The 12,832-nt window shown below is 31.1% G+C and overlaps 1 protein-coding gene and 1 long non-coding RNA gene across 2 annotated transcripts in view; one reads left to right on the forward strand and one right to left on the reverse strand.

Moving 5' to 3' along the window:
- The window catches only part of LOC143083327 (peroxidase-like protein), a 36,803-nt gene that overhangs the window by 6,899 nt on the left and 17,072 nt on the right, over positions 1-12,832 (forward strand). The gene's annotated exons all lie outside the window — the stretch shown is intronic.
- Positions 804-8,090, reverse strand: LOC143083329 (uncharacterized). Its single transcript, XR_012980641.1, has 3 exons — positions 7,947-8,090; positions 5,354-5,443; positions 804-1,624 (listed from the first exon to the last, which is right to left on the reverse strand). It is a non-coding gene; the product is annotated as an uncharacterized LOC143083329 (long non-coding RNA).

Consider the following 12,832-nt stretch of genomic DNA (forward strand, 5'->3'; position numbering starts at 1 on the left):
ATCATCACATCTTATAGTTACTTCCCTTGTACGTCCATTATTCATAGTTCATTATTCATTATTCAATAATGAATAATGAAATAGTTCACTATTCACTATTCAATATTGAAAAAGGAATAATGAATAATGAAATGGCTTATGTTTCATTATTCAAATTGAAGCGGTGAATAGTGAAAAAAAATATAAAAATAATTTACTGTGACACTATAGCTATATTTTGATTCGAAATGACCATAAAACACTGGACACTTTAAATTTGCAAAACACTCATTTGCAAATCCGCCGCCGCCTCAAATAAGAGCTACAGTGTCATATATATAACCAAAATGAGCGGAATTACATGGGATTCAATAATTTCATTAGTTTTCTACTGTTACTATTATATTTATTTTGCTATTTGATTTATAAAAACATGGGATTTTCAATATCCCATGGGACAAGGCAAAATCCCATGGGATTTACCATTATCCCATGGGATTTTGGTTAAATCCCATGGGATTTTTTTTGGTCCCATGGGATAATTGTAGTCCCATGGGATATTTGTTGTCCCATGGGACAAAAAAAATCCCATGGGATTATTATTATCCCATGGGATTTTTAATATCCCATGGGACAAAATAAAATCCTATGGGATTCAAATTATAAATATATAGATATAAATATACAGTATGTGTATGTTGCAATGAATGCTGTTTGGTAGTAAAAAGTTTTAAATGTATACAAGTTTTTTTATATTTTATTATATATAATTTTTTTTTCATTTTGTCACAAACATGTTTTTTAATTGTTAATATGACAATAAAGATTATAATTCTGATTTTGGAATGTATAATAAAATTTAAGGTCAAAGAGTAAAGTTCTTTCACTGAAACAAAATGATGACATGTTTAAATAAATGAAAAAATATTGTTTTGAAATCTTTGTCTTGTTTATTTTATTATGAAAAATAGAACTGAAAAAAATATTTCATATTCTGACTGAATAATTTACTCTTTTCATGAAGTAAGGTTTTCTTTGTTATAGTTTCATTGCAATACATGAATATGCAAACAATTTGAATTATATACCTTTGTGGTGTACATAATATTATGCTTATATTTGCAAATTTATAATTTAAACACTTTTTGTGTTAAAGTTTTAGTTTTCTTTTTCGCTGCTTGCTATGTACAATTATTCAGTCCACTATATAAGAGTCAAGTCAATAAATTATTTCATCCACTAGAATATTCCTGCAATTCTTAGACAAAACATTTTTCAATCTGTTCTTCAAAGATCCTCCTCAGTACATCTTTATTGGATGGAGCGATTCAAATGAGAAGACAAAGCAGGTTTATTTGGAAAACAACATACTAATATTTTTTTCATTCGTTCCTTCTTTCAATTGATAATTACATTGTTGCATTTACATGATCAAGTTCTGGAGCATCTATGATCGTGATGATATGACTCCTTTTTGTTTATAGTCATTATGTTGAAATTTCCTTTTTCTATTAAATGTAGAAAAAAAACATTCCATTTCAAATTAATCAAAAAAAGTCGCACTGTTGAGAAAAATATCATCTTCCAAGTTTTCTGTTCAGTATTGATCTGTTGAATGATGACCATGAAAACCAAGATGTCTGACCTACAAATACACAAAACTCAAAAATTATAATTGAAGAGAAATAAAGCAATAAAATGACTATTTCATCATGTTTATGAACATTTTAATAAACTTTCATTTAAATATCTATTGTTAGTACTCTTATTTCAGTGCTTTGTGTCTATGATTTACATATTACTGGTTATTGTTTGGTTCCTTGTTGCAGTCTTTTGAGTTAAGCCCATTGCAACAATTTTTACAATTTGTTCAAATGTTGTGCTGTTATTAAAACCACTGTCCGGTATACATGGTATAGCGTTTGCTCATTGTCAAAGGCTGTACAGTGAACTATTTTTGTTAAATTAAGGGGGCTCACAGGTTTCAATCAATTTTTTTTCTTAATATAGGGTTATGCTATATTTTTCTATAAATGAACTTTATCTTATACTTTCTGGAAAAATAGAAAAATTAAATTAAAACAAGAGGCTCTCAAGAGCCTGAATCGCTCACCTTAATTCTGTTGATTAAATCTCTCATCAATGATTATTTTGGCTTTTCAATTTATTTAAATGTTTTTTGGATCGTCCTATTTTCTTCAAAAGCCAAAAAAAATAATCATTTTCTCCTATGTTCTATTTTAGCCATAGGAGCTATGTTTCTTGACATACAAGGAAATAAAATATAAAATTTATACTAGATACTCTGAAACTCATTTAGCCTAAGTTTGGCTGAAATTGATACAGCAGTTTCAAAGGAGAAGATTTTTTAAAGTAAGTCAACATGATGAACAAATTGTGAAAAAAGTCTTTAAAGGGCAATAACTCCTTAAGGGGTCAATTGACAATTTTGGTCAAATTGACTTAATTGAAGATCTTACTTTGCTGAACATTATTGCTGTTTACAGTTTATTTCTATCTATAATTATATTCAAGATAATAAACAAAAACAGCAAAATTTCCTTAAAATTATCAATTCAGGGGCAGCAACCCAACAACAGGTTGTCTGATTCATCTGAAAATTTCAGGGCAGATAGATCTTGACCTGATAAACAATAAAACCCACGTCAGATTTGCTCTAAATGCTTTGGTTTTTGAGTTATAAGCCAAAAACTGCATTTGACCCCTATGTTCTATTTTTAGCAATGGCGACCATGTTTGTTGATAGATCATAAATTTCGGGTACAATTTACAAACTAGATACCCTAAGGAACATTCAGTTAAAGTTTGGAAGTATTTGGCCCAGTAGTTTCAGAGGAGAAGATTTTTGTAAAAGATTACTAAGATTTACGAAAAATGGTTAAAAATTGACTATAAAGGGCAATAACTCCTAAAGAGGTCAACTGACCATTTCCGTCGGGTTGACTTATTTGTAAATCTTACTTTGCTGAACATTATTGCTGTTTACAGTTTATCTCTATCTATAATAATATTCAAGATAATAACCAAAAACAGCAAAATTTCTTTAAAATTACCAATTCAGGGGCAGTAACCCAACAACAGGTTGCCTGATTCATCTGAAAATTTCAGGGCAGATAGATCTTGACCTGATAAACAATATTATCCCATGTCAGATTTGCTCTAAATGCTTTGGTTTTTGAGTTATAAGCCAAAAACTGCATTTGACCCCTATGTTCTATTTTTAGCAATGGCAACCATGTTTGTTGATAGATCACAACTTCGGATACAATTTATAAACTAGATACCCTAAGGAACATTCAGTTAAAGTTTGGAAGTATTTGGCCCAGTAGTTTCAGAGAAGAAGATTTTTGTAAAAGATTACTAAGATTTACGAATAATGGTTAAAAATTGACTATAAAGGGCAATAACTCCTAAAGGGGTCAACTGACCATTTCCGTCATGTGACTTATTTGTAAATCTTACTTTGCTGAACATTATTCCTGTTTACAGTTTATCTCTATCTATAATAATATTCAAGATAATAACCAAAAACAGCAAAATTTCCTTAAAATTACCCATTCAGGGGCAGCAACCCAACAGGTTGTCTGATTCATCTGAAAATTTCAGGGCAGATAGATCTTTACCTAATAAACAATATTACCCCATGTCAGATTTGCTCTAAATGCTTTGGTTTTTGAGTTATAAGCCAAAAACTGCATTTGACCCCTATGTTCTATTTTTAGCAATGGCGACCATGTTTGTTGATAGATCATAACTTCGGATACAATTTACAAACTACATACCCTAAGGAACATTCAATTAAAGTTTGGAAGTATTTGGCCCAGTAGTTTCAGAGGAGAAGATTTTTGTAAAAGATTACTAAGATTTACGAAAAATGGTTAAAAATCGACTATAAAGGGCAATAACTCCTAAAGGGGTCAACTGACCATTTCCGTCATGTTGACTTATTTGTAAATCTTACTTTGCTGAACATTATTCCTGTTTACAGTTTATCTCTATCTATAATAATATTCAAGATAATAACCAAAAACAGCAAAATTTCCTTAAAATTACCAATTCAGGGGCAGCAACCCAACAACGGGTTGTCTGATTCATCTGAAAATTTCAGGGCAGATAGATCTTGACCTGATAAACAATATTACTCCTGTCAGATTTGCTCTAAATGCTTTGGTTTTTGAGTTATAAGCCAAAAACTGCATTTGACCCCTATGTTCTATTTTTAGCAATGGCGACCATGTTTGTTGATAGATCAAAACTTCAGATACAGTTTATAAATTATATACCCTAAGGAACATTCAGTTAAAGTTTGAAAGTATTTGGCCCAGTAGTTTCAGAGGAGAAGATTCTTGAAATAGTTTACGACGACAGACGACGGACGACGACGGACGCCAAGTGATGGCATAAGCTCACTTGTCCCTTTGGGAGAGGTGAGCTACAAATGGGGACACCATTCATTCACACTCACAATCCGCCTTTGAAAGAAGCATATATATACATTTTTGTAAAGGTACCTTTTTTTCTGTTGAACTAATAGGAGAAATAGAGGTAATTTTGAAATGAAAAAAGAACTTTATTACAGAAATCGCTTAAATTTTACAATAGTTTAATTTAAGTAAAGTTAGTTGAAAATGATAATAAAAAAAAATAGGTCACTGATGAGCTAAAAAAGATATTACAATTCTCATGCCAAAAAATGGCATTTCTGCACCAAAGGGAGATAATTTGGAGCTTTTTCAATGATATATATACATTTTAAAAGTTGTCTGGGGCCAAAACGAATTGATTTTTTAGAATGATTTCTGTACCATATGAAAAAGTAAAAAACTAATAAAGTTATAAATAAAATTAGTTATGAAAAAAAAATATTTAATATTTTTCTGAAATTTTTATAGCCTCCTTAAACATTGTTAAATGTCATTTGATCTCTATTGGAGAAAAGTCTTATTTGAAATCAGACTGCTTCTTATCTTTATATCAACCCAGCCATATTATGCCTGTCCAATATCAGGAGCTTGTACATAGTTCAGTGGTTGATGTTGGTTCATATCTGTCATTTTTGTTTTTCATAATATTTTGTTTTTTTATAAATTAGTCTGGTATATTTGAAGTTTGAATTGATGCTTTGTTTCAAATTTTGTTAGCGTTGTCTTTTATAGATTACTATATCATGTATAGGGTATGAGTTTTTTCATTACTAACAGGTCATCATTGGCCTCTAAGAAGTAATTACAATGCTTACATCCACTTAATTGAACTCTGATGGATAGTTTTCTCATTTATCGTACCACATCTTATTTTAGTAAATATTTAATCATTACTCAAGGGCTAAAACTTTTTTCAACAGTGGACTTACCATTTAGGCTTTGTTGACCTTTGTAAATCTATTTTTGTTGATAATTTCTTCTGTTTATAGTTTCCCTTTTATATCTTTAATATTCTTGCCCTACACATAAAAGGGTAAACAATATCATTTAATGACAAAAATAACTACTAATACATAAAAAGTAGGCAACTGAAAATTTTGCCTCATTTGTATACAACTTTGACTTGATTCTCATTCTTGCTGTTTAATATTATCATTGTTTTATGAAAATGAGGTCTTAGTAAAATTAACCTTGGCAAACAGATATCTTCTTTTTTTATATGACACCTTGCATTCATTTCGTACAACAAGTAGACCTATGCTTATAATATCTGATAAAATGACAAAACCAAGAAAACTTAGCATTGACCAAAGAACCATAAAATGCGGTCATGGTTTTATGAATCTGCCAGAGAGACATGCACACCTTACAATTGTTACATATCCTACAAATATAATCTACCTGTAACTTTAAGCATAATTATGATAAACAATGCAGTGTTTCATTGACCAATGAAAATGAGGTCACGGTCATATAAAATATGACAGACAGACATGTGCATCTTACAATCATTCTGTTCACTAAATAAAGTGACCTTATTGCTTACAGTATCTGGAAAATAAACCAAACCACAAAAGCTAAACATTTTCATAGTTCCTTATACCCTGTCACATTCATAATATATGTGCCTGTTCCAAGTCAGGAGCCTATAATTAAGTGATTGTCCTTTGTTTATGTGTAAAATTTAACTGTTTTTCCATTTTTTGTACATAAATTAGGTTGTTAGTTTTCTGGTTTGAATTGTTTTCTTTGTCATTTCTGGACCTTTTATAGCTGACTATGCCGTATAACTGGGAGTACTCTCAGATCTGTTCATTGTGTCTTTGTGTGTAGGGATGTACAAGTACCCGGCCACGTCCACTTGTATTTTTGTCCATCTGATGAGTTAAGCCTTTTTCAACTGATTTTTATAGTTTATTCTTATGTTGTACTGTTATACCACTGTCGCAGGTTAGGGGGAGGGTTGGGATCCCGCTAACATGTTTAACCCCTCCACATTATTTATGTATGTGCCTGTCCCAAGTCAGGAGCCTGTAATTCAGTGGTTGTCGTTTGTTTATGTGTTACATATTTGTTTTTCGTTCATTTATTTAAATAAATAAGGCCATTAGTTTTCTCGTTTTGAGTTGTGTTACATTGTCTTATCGGGGCCTTTTATAGCTGACTATGCGGTATGGGCTTTGCTTATTGTTGAAGGCCGTACGGCGACGTTTAGTTGTTAATGTCTGAGTCATTTTGGTCTCTTGTGGACAGTTGTCTCATTGGCAATCATACCACATCTTCTTTTTTATATTTGTTCATTGTTAAGGCTGTAGGGTGACCTTGAGTTGTTAATTTCTGTTTCATTTGGTCTCTCATGGGGAGTTGTCCAATCATACCCCATCTTCTTTTTTTATATTGTCCTATGTACTATGAAAATAAAGTAAGATGAAACTTCTCAGTCAGACATATGCACTTAGTTGACCTTTTGCTAATTTGAAAATAATAAAATAGAGAAACTGGCCAAAAAAAACAAAAACCTAAATCTTACTTGATAGTTGTTATGGGCTATAACAAAAAAAGATTTATTTAAAGTTGGTTATACATACAATACAACATAAGCTCTAGAGCTTTTATCCAACATACATATATGACAAGCACAATACATAAAACATTAAGTTCATCACTGAGATAGTAGTCTCAGATAGAGGGAGACGGGGTCAACCAAACCCCTATTCAATCTGAATGTAGGACAGAAAGTCACAGTCAACAAGTCACAGACAAAAAGTCACAATTCAGTTTAGAGATTATTTTTCTTTGAACAAGAAAACACTTTTTTTTGTATTTTTCTTGAAGTTTTATATAAGAAGCAACTTAGTAATTAAAATTTATTCAATAAATATCAATAATAATAAAATAATTGTTATGAAAACAAAATTTCAAAGTGGCTTGGTACTTAAATGGCTTCAATTTGCCAATAAATATGACCCATAAATATATCCTTTGCAGGATTAAAATCTAATACATTTCCATTTATCGTGTTTATCAAGCTCTATGAGCAATTTCCTTAAATTAAAAATGAATATGTAATAAAAAGAAAATATTTCAAGATCTTTTTCATATATATTCAAACCAATTGTCAACAATTTGTTTGTGACTTTTTGTCCTATCAAATTTGTGACTTTTTGTCCTGCGACTTTCTGTCCGTTTACCTTCCATCTATATCAGTGAACTGAATAATTGTTTTTTGCAGTAGTCCGGGTAACGAGTCGATATCTGTTATTAATCATGCAAATTGCGAGTCAACACTTACTTCTTCTTCTTTGTATAAGCTTCCTATAGACAGGAACACCTCTAATGATATTAGAGTATATATGAGGGTAATTTTGTGGATAATTTTTTTGTTTTTGTTTCTTTACAACTATGTACAGCACATTATGTGTATGTTTGTTATTATATGTACTTTTTGGTTTTGTTGTGTCTTTTAAAGTTATATATACAGATATTGCTTTTTAACTGGTTTATTATCATATGCTTACACACCTTTTTTCAGAATGTCAGCTAAAAACAAAGAATCACTGGTGATAGGGGAGTGTAACCGATGAATTGATCCTGAATCAGATAAGATTTTCCAAGTATTACGGAGAAGATCGGAGAACCTCTTTATTTGATCACACTCACCGGAAGATTTAAGCTACTAAAAACATTTCATTTTCCCGTGTTCGCTGTTTTTCGCTGTAATTATTTAAAGCTGAATAAAGCTATTTGAAATTATATATATACATTAATTTGTGTTTTTTTACTGCTACAAGATATTTGAATAAAATCACGTGAATAAAATGCTAATTACGCACCAGTTGCTGAGCAGAGAATCATTCTAAGCCAGGAACAGTATATTATATACTATATACTAACTGTTAACAGTAAGAATAGAAATTCCCTGTAAAAAGGCAATCAAATCTTAACAGAACTATAACTTAATGCTACATGTATATCAAGTTCCAACATTTCACCCAGCACCCTGGCCCAGCACACTGAGTTAGCAAACTGGTGTGTGTCAGTCTTATAATATAAAACTGCGTAGGTTCATATCGTTAGATTTATCGTTTGTTTGGATATTTTTAGGATCGTTGTAAAATTATATATCTTGAACTTTGTTAAAATACTATTTTAAATTGTTCAATTCGTTATATTTCATAATTTTGTCAAAGTGTACTTTTTTTTTAAGTTTTAAATTTTAAAGATATAAAAATGAATATATATATATACGAGTCGAAATAAATACATATATATATATTCCATTTTGATTTGAGGAAAATCTGTTTGAACTGTAATGACATGGTCAGTCAACTGATTTGTTGCAAAGCTGATTACAGGTAATTATAAAACATACAGCAATTTTCCATTACGACAGTGCGTGTACTCTCCGGTGTGTATGACGTAAAGTTTCTAGTGAACATCCTGTCTACGTGTAATACAGATTGATGACATTACACAAAATTTCTTTTGTTAAATGTGCTTAGGTATCTGTGTCTATTCCCTATTTCAACACCACAAATTTTTCGAAGAAAAAATTTTAAAAAAATCAATTATATGAAATAAAGAAGAAAAGTAGCAAATATCAACTTCAGTAACTAGTAACTGCGCATTGAGTAATCCTAATTTCAATATTGCATGAACCAACAAATGGAAGTTTTTAACGACCTTGACTGGCTATACAGCCCTTGCACGGTCGGTAATGAACCAACCCTTGACAAAACGTATACATGTAGGCCTATGTAAAAGTGTTTAAAAAGACCAATTCCTATTGGTTATATTTCACACTAGGACCTTAGATAACTATAAGCAGTGGTTGATCCAGAAATTTTCATAAGTGGGGACCCATTGACTGCCTAAGAGGGGGTCCTTGCCAGTCATGCTTCAGTGATTCCCTATATAATCTCCCATTTTCCAAGATTAGTGTGTGGGGGGTGGGGCTGGAAAAAAACCTAAATCAGCCTCTGCTAATTGGGAAGTTATTTTTTCTGATACACACATATAAATACCTATTATGTACAAAATGCTTCAAATATATGCATAAATAATAATGGTACGTCTAAAAACCGTTAAGGATCTCCTCGGTGCACGCAAGACATAAACAGTCACTTAGGACATGTATTTTAGTGTTGAGGGTATTCATTCGATTCATAACTTATTTCATAATCTTGTAATTTTTGTTTTGATAAAATTTGAGAAATAAATACATGTATTGAGACATATAGTACATGTATTATATATGTCTCTGATAAAATAAAACCAACTTTAAAGAAGTTATTTAAGTTTGAATCGGCTGTCACCTGTGTTTTGCATTAGGATGCCAAAGTATTAATGTTATTTACAAAAATGCCAAAACCTGCAAATATATTTTAGGCAAAAAGAGACATTTATAAATCGATGATTTTTACACTAAACGTTTGTATAATTTGTTATAGAAATATCAATAAGTACATGTACATAGTTTTATCAAGGATTTGTATAGTAACTATACCCATCCTTGGTTTTATCAGAGACATATAATACAATTGTATTATATGTCTCAGGTTTTATAAAGTCCTTCATTGCTTCAACCCCTTGGTGAAATTTAAATGGCGAGACGATAATTAATAAACTATCTATCTATCGACATGCGCCGTTATTTAGGATTTTAGAATACGTCACGGATGACCGATGATCATTTTCAATACCAATCATCATTTGAATTTTGTCAATTGATCTTTAATGATTAGGACTGATTGGTGATGGCAAAGAATGTGTCTCTGGAAGTGTTGATGGTTATAAACACATAGAAGTAAACTTTACAAAAAAAAGTTTACTTGGAAAAAAATATAAAATTATATGAATATGCTAAATAAATTTTTCTTTGGTATGTAATAATCGAAGACGTTTAGAAATATAAAAAATCTTCACATAGTTGGGAAATTTTCTATTCAAGTTATATCATTTAAAAACGTTTAGAAATATAGATCTTTTTCTATGTACAATTTGGCTCGCTTGGAGATCTTAATAATTGTTTGCCTACTTTCGTCTATTTATATTGCTGAAATTCTTTAATCAAAAATTTGTACAAGCCCTTGCTATAATATAATGAAACTCGTCGCCAATATCACCATAAATACTTAAAGAACAGATACAATCTTATCCTAAATAGTTTGCCATCTAACAATTCAAAAAGAAATTTTGAGTCGAAACTGAAGTACCAAATCTTTAAAAAGAATCACCTTTTTTTGTAACAGTATAGACGTCGAAAATTAAACGGTATATATATATATATATATATATATATATATATATTCTTTTTTCAAAACTCCTGAAATAATTTAAAATTATCTTTAGACAGCTTTCATATGCAAATCTTTTTAGAAGTATGTGAGCGTAATACCCCCCTTTTTTTCCTTCTATAAAATTTATTTGTAAACGATTTTGTGTGTTTGCTAATTAACCGCGGTTCATGCTGTCAAAAGTAAAAAATGTCTCCTTGTGTTATTGATAAAAAAATATTTGAAGCCGGCAGAAGAATAAATCATTTCCTGAACTTAAATACATTTATTTGTAAATAAAGACAATTTGCCTAAAACATTCTCTCATATATTTAAACAATTGTAAAATAATTAATTCAACGACTTTCTTTTACTTTTTACTTTTCTTCTTCAGTTTTTTTTTTACCCATTGCTCTTCAATTAGTGATCACAAATTTTTCGGATGCTTTTTATCCTATTTTCGTATCGAACTTACATGTTAGCAGTTGAACGGAATTAAGTACATTTTTCAGGAATTTACAACTTAAATAATTTTCAACAACAAAATTCCACACTTTTTTATTGTTTTTTTTTCTGTTTTGAAGGCGCATCCAGTGACCCCGTAGCACACATAACCAACACCTCACATGGCGTATTCACGATGTTGAGGTATTGACATACAATCACATTTATCAATATACAGCAAGTAGGTAATTTGGTGTTGAATGCCAGTAGGTCAGAATTTGTTAATTGAATTTTACCTGTAAAAGGGTCACTAGCTGTCAAATTCATGTTCATCGATTTTAATCAAATTCACATAACATGTGGTGTTGAATTGTTTATTAAAATTCCACGCACAATCTTGGCTGATATGCATAAAACCATTATTTCATGAACCTGCATGAAATATTGACTTATCACAGAACTAAAAAAATAAACCACCGAAAGTCCACCATAAGAGGGTATAGAGAATAACGGGCAAAGAAAAAAAAAGAAATAAAGAATAATGAAAGAAAGAGAATAATGGTAAAAAGTGTAAGTCATTAAAAATATAGCTTAAAAAAAAGAAGCCTCTTGCATCAATTTGAGGAATTTACCCAAGATTAATTTTACGGCGGCTTATTTTATTTTGGATTAAAAATAAACACAATTGACAAGTTTCCTTCCCCTGCATTTTCGATCGCACATGTAAATAGCACGTTGGTCTCAAATAAGACAGTGATACATTACAACACTTGCCGTCAGTATTTGCAAATATTAATTAAGAAGGTAAAGAAAATTAATGCACGCACACTATTATCCACCACAGGCCTAAATCGTTAGTCCGCAAACAACGAGGGTGATAAAAAAAAACCGAGCACTTTGAACACAGCCACCGGCATGCTATGAATTTGAAAGCTTCCCAAATTAGTAACTATCAATTTCTATTAACCATAGAAAACTTTATCAAAAATGAAATTTAAATCAATTTATTCATGAATATATTTGACCGACTAGAATTAATTGGGGAATTTAAACCAATTCCTATTGTAAGTAATGTAAGTGATAAACTATCAGATCATATCAGGGTGATTGAAATGAGGAAAAAGCGGGGGGGGGGGGGGTGATCAGGTATTTTGGGGGGAAGAAAGAAGGGAGGGTGAGTCCCTCGGGGTAATCCCCACCCCCTTCAATTTGAGAATATGCTATTATCTTGTAAACGGTTTAGATCCCCACCCCTAAACCATATATATATATTCTTGAATGGGACAATAAAATGAATCAATTAAAATTAAAGGGAAGTCCCTGGGGGGTCACCCCACCCCATTCAATTTAAAAATGTGCTATTATCTTGTAAACGGTTTAGATCCCCACCCCTAAACAATATATATTCTTGAATGGGACTATAAAACAAATCAATTAAAATTAAAAGGAAGTCCCTGGGGGTCACCCATCCCCATTCAATTTGAGAATGTGCTAATATCTTGTAAACGGTCCAGATCCCCACCCCTAAACCATATATATTCCTGAATGGGACGATAAAATAAATCAATTAAAATTAAAAGGAAGTCCCTGGGGGTCACCCTGTCCCGTTCAATTTGAGAATGTGCTATTATCTTGTAAACGGTCAAGATCCCCACCCCTAAACCATATATATTCTTGTATGGAACAATA

Source organism: Mytilus galloprovincialis, chromosome 7 (assembly GCF_965363235.1).
Source record: "Mytilus galloprovincialis chromosome 7, xbMytGall1.hap1.1, whole genome shotgun sequence".
In the NCBI taxonomy this organism is placed as follows: domain Eukaryota; kingdom Metazoa; phylum Mollusca; class Bivalvia; order Mytilida; family Mytilidae; genus Mytilus; species Mytilus galloprovincialis.